The following is a 7,979-nucleotide window of genomic DNA, read 5'->3' as shown; positions in this document are numbered from 1 at the left end:
CCAATGTACCGAATTCAGGGAAGTAACTCTCCCAAGCGCGTGCGTGAAATGCGAACAAAATCACTCACCGATTTCGTCTCATCTTTATCGTGAAAGAAATGCAGCTTTCTGTTGATGTTATTCTAGGTGATAGCTTGTCAAGTCGTCGGAAAAACTGAACATAATCACGTTGACTTAGTATTCGGCTGCGCACGAAGTATGCGATCACTGAGTTTTTATGTTCATCACATTAACAAAGAAAGAGGGATTTTAAAAAACACCTCCGGAATCGTGTGCCACCCACATGGAGAAATATACAAGAATGGGGAGGCAAGACGTTTTGTCCAAAATTCAACGTGTTATCCATTCAACAAAGTTCCCCGATGAACCATTCATTGTGAACCCAGAACATGTTAAGGTAGTATGCGCCTCGAAAGTAAAAAACTTAAACTTTCGTTCAAACTTTCCTGAAGGCATATTTCAATCATTCTTTTTTTAAAGTCGAGAATAAAATTTTGGTGTCAACTTGCAAATTTTCGTTCTAGAGGTACAATTACCCGATAAGTGCCGATATTTAAAATTCAAACTGGCCACCGCCCCTGTGTTAACTCTATGGAGAAAAATAAAATTCTAAATTTTCGAAAAACTAAGACGGTGAAAAGTTTTCTTACAACAAGACCTTTCAAATGAACCCCCACAAGTGGTAGATCAGATAAGAATTGTAAAAGTTTGAGAGTCTGAATATCTGTCCCCGAGGCGCATTCTACCTTAAAGAAGTTGTTTTAGGCTTTGGGTGCTCAGTGTCGATTCCTACATACCGAGATGAGGCCGGTACCTTGAAGATCGACAGTCTCATGTCCTACCCTGGTGAATAAACCAACATCATTTGCAGATCATATGAAACAAACGATAAAGGAGAGAAGTCAAAAGAGGGCCACTGTGTGTATGCGATGCCCGTATCAAATTCTTACACTTTGTGTACCGTGACTTTGTTCAGCGGACCGTTCAATTTTCACAACCGTTGACGTCAAACTACTTCCGTCACCACGGCAACAAACGAGTATGTTAAGATCACTTAAAATCGATCGGTGGATTTGACAGCTCTGGCATAATTTTTCGGAGGATAAATCTGGTAGATATTTAAATAATGTTCTAGTTCATTATCACAGGTAGGCTGCATCATGATGTTTTCAGTACAAATGACACTCTCCAAGTTTCGGGACCTTTGAGGGCGCTCTTTACAGGTCATCTCGAATACACCGACTTAGCACGGAGAGAAAAGATTTCTCAGGTCACTTTATAAAAAACACGAATAATAACGGGAGTCGTGACTTGATGGTGACCAGTATTGCTAACACTAAATGTTTCAAAGAAACACTGAGTAAGTTTGCAAACTACCTGGGATGAAACACAACGGAACAAGATTTAGAAAATCTGTATAAAACGAATCGCTCCAATTGTATTCCAAGGCACTTTGCTTTTCTTCAATTTATTTACCGTTGAATACCTGTGCATCCGTTTTGAGTTTCAGTAATTTAGCTTTTGCTGAGTCATCAGTCATGATTGTCAAATTTGATATTCTAAGGATAAACTAAAGCATACAGACGTCTAAAACGTTATCTTAAATTAGTTTGATAATAAATTTCAACTTTAGTGACTCAATATAATGAGAGAAACAAAGTAAACTAGCCGAATGGTTGTTTGGTGGTAGCTTCATAGTTTTGCAAGGAGTTTCTATGTAAGGTAGAATTTGCAAATAGAACCATGCAAATGTTATATTTAAATGTAACGATATTCAACAATGATGTTGAGAACCTAAAGGACGACCATGCAGGTATTGAAATGACACCATACGCAAAGTTGAAATGCGATTGTATGGGGCAGTGAGTTCAAGGTTTACATACGAACTTTACACTTCAAAATCTCAGACGACCAATGAAAAGCTTATATCAATATTATACATCTTTTCACTTCGTCGCACTAAGGGATGTTTTTGGGAAGTACGATGCTCTTTTGATTTTCGATGATAAACTCGACTCAAAGATGGTAACTTGTGAATGCTAGCTATCAGGAAATTTTCATACTGGGGTATGGTTTTGAGTTACTGCGCATCACTATAGGCGGCGATGTCTACGAATTTGTTTAAGGGAGCATTCGTTTTTTACAGGGAGGGGGCGGTGGAAATCAGGGGGTTGACTTTTACGAAACCGTTTTTAGGGGGTCAAATTTTACAATCAATGATTGGAAGGGGTCAAATTTTACAAAGGTTTGTATGGAGTTATGGACAAAAATTTGACCTTGGAATTTCACCAAAATTTGGCTTGGTCCTCCATACATAATCTATGAGTAGTCTGTGAGAAGCTATGAATAATTTCTTTTAAATACAAAACTAGCTAAATCTGTGTATTTATGTACTCTTGATTATTGATGTTAGTGTACTTGATTAGACTAGGGCGATTACAAGTTCATGTGTGTGCAAGAAATTTGATTTTTGATTTTCAACAAAAATGTTGATTCTCTATACATTGTGGTATGTGAAGAAACTTTGAATATTGTTTTTACAATACAAAACTAGCTATTAAAATCAGTGCTTTAAAGAAGTTTGATGATTGATATAAATGTAAGTGACGAGAATATTATATTAGAAAGAGCAGATCTGAAAAACCAATATGATATTGAAATTTCACCCAGTGATTATTCGTAAAGTTCAAAAAGGATTCTTTGAAAGTTCAAAGGTCAAATGGGAAATTATAATTCAATTAAGATATTATTGATACGGACTGTGACATCTTGGGGAGGGTCGCTGTTTTTTGTGCATGAAAATTCAAGGGGTGGGTAACTCTTTTTCTTGCAAACACTTTTGAAGGGCCTAATTTTTCAGCCACGGCCATAGGGTGCGAAGGGTTAATGAATCAAATCTGATGATTTTTTTTTTTTGGGGGGGGGTCACATTTTACAATTGATGAATTGGGGAGGTCAAATTTTAGAAATTTGATTTGGAGGGGGGTCGCTTTTTACATTTCATTTGTCGCTCAAATTCCACCGACCCCCCCCCCCCTCCCCCGTAAAAAACGAATGCTCCATAAATTGTAGGGTTTGTGCTACTCGTGCGGGCGCTCTCTTTTGTTGTGGTGGGCTGTCAGGTGAACGAGTAAGTGTGGCAAACCAAGTTTGTAACGATATATTAACTCCTAATGGCACTAATGAAGGACGTCAAATAACCTAGACAACAAGTACGTGTATGTGTCCATGGTCAAGGCTATCTTGGAAACTAATAGGTAAGCAGCGGGATTGCCGCAAACCAGTATTCTGCTAGGTTACCTCTTTGCGGCACGTGACGCGCACTTTTATATGATATGTCCTTTGAAATGTTAATGACAATGTGATTCATGTCTCCGCGCATGGCTCGTTAGGTTGTGGAAGGGACGGTAATATTTATGCCAAAAAAGGTTAGCTCCTCAAAATATTGACGAGACAGAGGGATTTCAAAATAAAAATTGCATGCTTCCATCTTTGTTTCTATTGATTTGTGGGTGCCATTCGGTCCATCATTTTCATGTTTACTTTTCTTGCACAGTTTTTACGACACATGAAAATTGTTCGTAAGCGTCGCACTATCTTTCTGATAAGGCCCCCTTTCAGAGATAAGTTTTATTGTGTGTGATTTCCGTCGACTCCGACAAAGGCTTCACTTTTTTGTTGATTACTGCATCTCCAGCTACGACTTTATCTCAACATTCCTCATTTTGTCGCCAATCTTGTAAATTGTTTGTAAGGTACAGTTAATTTCTCACTTGTAGCATCCCCGTTCTATTCCGTCATTGAGTGTTTAATGCTCTATATTTAAAAGAAAATACAGTCAAAACCAATCTGGCAAATCACTTTAGGCTATTTGATGTTAAAATAATATTATACCCCAGTTGACATGCCCAGTTTTGAGACCATACCTGTTACGCTACATATGTTCCCCCCGTCTCCGTAATTCGAGTTGTCTCTGCCTGTCTTTGTCAAGCAGATAACCAAGCGAGACGACTGGATAGATAAGCCTGGCAAAATTTCTATCAACGATCGACAGTTTGTGTTAAGGTACGACGAATTGAGTAGCATGCTATCGCGAATCGATGGACGACATTGACATATACTACCCAGATTCGATCTAGTTGCTATGGTTGCAGTGTATTTGAAGACGGCGATAACGCTGGGTAAGTGATTCGGAAGTCTAGCTGCTGGTTACTTCCACGATAGTGTATGACCAGAATAATAATACTGTGACAACAACGGGACACGCTCCGGCAAAATAACCAGAAGAAATTATCTTGGCGGTTGCACTTCGTAGATGATCTCTGTGTCGTTATACAGGCCTTTGAGGGGTCCCGGAGGTTGCTAAACGTTCCCGAACAGACAGATCGGCCCTGAGAGGATGTCATAATGAAGTGAATTGAGTTGCGCTATCAATTCCAGTGACGGCAAATACAATGTGAAATGGAAAACGAATCGACAGTTTGCACTTCGATGAAAGTAATCAATGATTGCAAATCAAACAAACCTCTAACAATTCTTATTGAGTCTCTGGTACCGTCTCCCTTAGACTGCTTCATTGCAACAGCTCACGCACCGAGTCATATTAGCGGCCACCTACCGGGTAATCACCACATGAATTTTGTTAGAAATACAAATCCTGGTGCGCGTTAGCGAGCAGAATACCCGGTATTCATCGATAATAAACCAGTTCATATGATATGAAAGCAACAACGATGATGTCAACAACGAAGATGCACAGAGAAGGAAGCCCCTCCACAAAACAATCCAATAGCTTTACCTTTTATAAACATTGAAGTCTTTTCATATCATGATTGCTGAGACTAAGGTCAACCAAGGCATAATGTACTATGTTCAGGAAGAAATACAAAATATCTCCTAAGAAGGGCGGAATTAGATGGCACGATATTTGCTTAGGTCTGAAATTTTATTGGCCAATAAAGCTGAGGTCTGAGGGTTGTGTGTTCGAAGCCAAACGAAGCTTTCATGTGAATGTGCTTCTGCACAATACTTATAATCTAACATTAGGATAAACTTCGAGATAATGTTACAAGCTTTGTGACCTTGACCCAATTACAAGAAAACAGGATTCAGGTAACGTTGTAGAGAGATTGCCGATAGCAATCATTAATCAGCTACTTGTACGAGTATAGGATAATAAATGAGGTCATCTTGGTTTCTCACTGCGTGTTGGGACTTTCAAGAGTTTAAGCTGACATTTCTATGTCGCTCCATCTTCCACAAAAACACTTCATGTGGAAAAGGTAAAATTTCTTCCACGGAGGAGGATTCTTCCGAGTTCTTAGAGCTGTATGACGTCACAACCCGCTCATTTATGCTGTTAATTGGTACGTTGATGGTGCGTGAAGGGGTCAACATAACGCGTGGTGATTTATGTGTTTTCCCCATTGACACGGCCGTGAACCATTCGACATTCATTCCAACCCTTCACTGTTATTGTATTCGCGTTGTCGAAATATTAAAATATAACGCCACAATTACTCCAAATGGAAGGACAATATTGATTCAAGTGGAATTAAATTTATGAATTACATCGCCAGTAAAATAATACTGCGAGACCTCCGCAACATCACCATGTAAACGTTACAATGTTGACACAATAATTCTTTCTCGTTGAATTCAATCTCCTGAACAATGACAGAGGAGACGATATAGCGAATGTCATTGAATGCAGACGCCACAGTATATTGCAACAAGAACAGTGTAATTAAAAACAGTCATACAATAACAATAAATGCTTCCAATGTTATATTTGCATTGATGCTCAAAATAAATAAGTATGTAAGTAAAGCATTTAGATTATTGTATTATTCTCAGTTATCTAAAGGTTCACACTGACACAGTTTATGCGAGACATATAAAATTAGATATATAAATTAGTCACATCTAATGTATGTAGTTCTATATATATATATACATATATATATATATAATTGAGTGTATGTATATATTACCTACGCCTGATATCATTAGTGAAATTTAATTCAAATATTGTACGAAGTCGACAATACTTTACAGGTTATAATATATAGTTTTGTTAATTTTATAGTCATTATCTTAATGTCATGGCAACGTGAAAATGAGTGGAATCCTTAAATGTTAAGATAACGAATCCAAAATAACAATAATTACTTTTTTAAATATCTTAGCTTTCTTTGGTTAGAAAGTTTTATGTCGAGTACATTTGTTTAAAAAGGATTACAAAAATGAGAATTCAGTTGAATTAACTACATAGACGTGACATGTGGTGTTTGGTCGATGATGTAACTTGAATTGCATTTGGGCAAGACATGCACTTCACTGCAGATTGCATTGCCATGATTTTTGGACAGAAGGCATTGGAATTCTGACAATCCTAACGTCGTTAGCGCGATTTACCTGTATAATGACGTCACTATCAAGTCGACCCGGATTTATCGTGCTTATATCAAACCGACCATGTCGCATTACATCGCAGAAAGTCAAACTCGAAATTCGTAACGGAAGGGTGGTGAAACGATGAAACTATGATTGCTGACTGATGAACATATCCTGGACACTGTATTTGTATCTAACGTCCCTCACCGGTGATCATAGATCAAAACAGACGATTCCACGCAATGTCCAATCTATACTCGCCCCTTGTCTATTGATTTAACTCATCTTTATGTCTTTTTTCGAGTTTGCTTGGCAAAAGGGATTAACAATGAGTACGCTCTTTCTTGTTACAAACTGAATATGACAGGGAAAAGGTTGGAATAACGGAGACAGATCGAGATACGAAATGATTGGCGGATATAATATCTTATACTTACATTATTTTTATTTCTATGGGATGCCATGAACATTTTGATTATCTACTTACGAATAATGAATTCCCATTTTCGCCATTTGTATATTACAACCAGATTGTTACTATAACTTACGTATCACTATGTCCTAAAATAAATTCAAAGCTGAAATCAGAATTTGCATTTAATGCCCAACTTTGTTTTGCACATAAGAATGTTTGTCCGTCTGTCTGTCTTTTTGTCTGTCTGTCTGTCTGGTGTTTGCATGTATGTATGTATGTATGTATGTATGTATGTATGTATGTATGTATGTATGTATGTATGTATGTATGTATGTATGTGTGTGAGTAATGTAATGTTGTGTATATATATATATAATATATATATATATATATATATATATATATATATATATAATATATATATATATATATATATATATATATATATATATATATATATATAAAACGGTTGTCCCCCTTTGTCCCCGTTCTCGGATAAGGGTACAGATTTAAATTTCGTCAGCAGTTGAACATTTTGGGAAAAGGATATGTATAGTCCACGACGTTGTAGTCACATTCGTGCTGCTCCAAAGCTCCGAGTGATGGCGACGTGCGTGGATTGAATGACACAATCTTTGTAATGGTGAATAAAACTAGATGCACAATTATACCGTATACTATCTTATTGTATATATTATATACATCAAATGCACAGCCACTTTGTCCGATTAACCACTGTCCTTTACCATGTCTATTGTGATTGTAATGCTCAATCCTGCTGTACATCGCTGCAAATGTTATCAGCTGCCGTTTTGTGCATCTATTACCACTGTTTGTTCGTCAGGACGCATTTGCTTGAATACACTGTTCTGACCTTTATTCCTTGTACATTTATATGGAATACAGCCGGCGGACGACGGTAAGATTTCCGGGAGATAGAGACAATGTAATATTGATCAATATAGTGATTGTATTGTGATGTACGAGAAGCGTCAAATCGTTGCCAGAAGTATGAATTTGGGTGACAGGCTTCTCACATACATTCAGGTTTTGCAAGATTTCATAGATAGTGGTTTCGGTTTCGCGTCACGAAATAGGCATCCATGATCATCAGTACCGTTATATATAGACACGCAGGAGAAACACGTTACTCTTTTTTCCTTTTCAG

Source organism: Ptychodera flava, chromosome 4, assembly GCF_041260155.1.
Source record: "Ptychodera flava strain L36383 chromosome 4, AS_Pfla_20210202, whole genome shotgun sequence".
In the NCBI taxonomy this organism is placed as follows: Eukaryota; Metazoa; Hemichordata; class Enteropneusta; family Ptychoderidae; genus Ptychodera; species Ptychodera flava.
Note: the sequence above shows the minus strand (reverse complement) of the source record.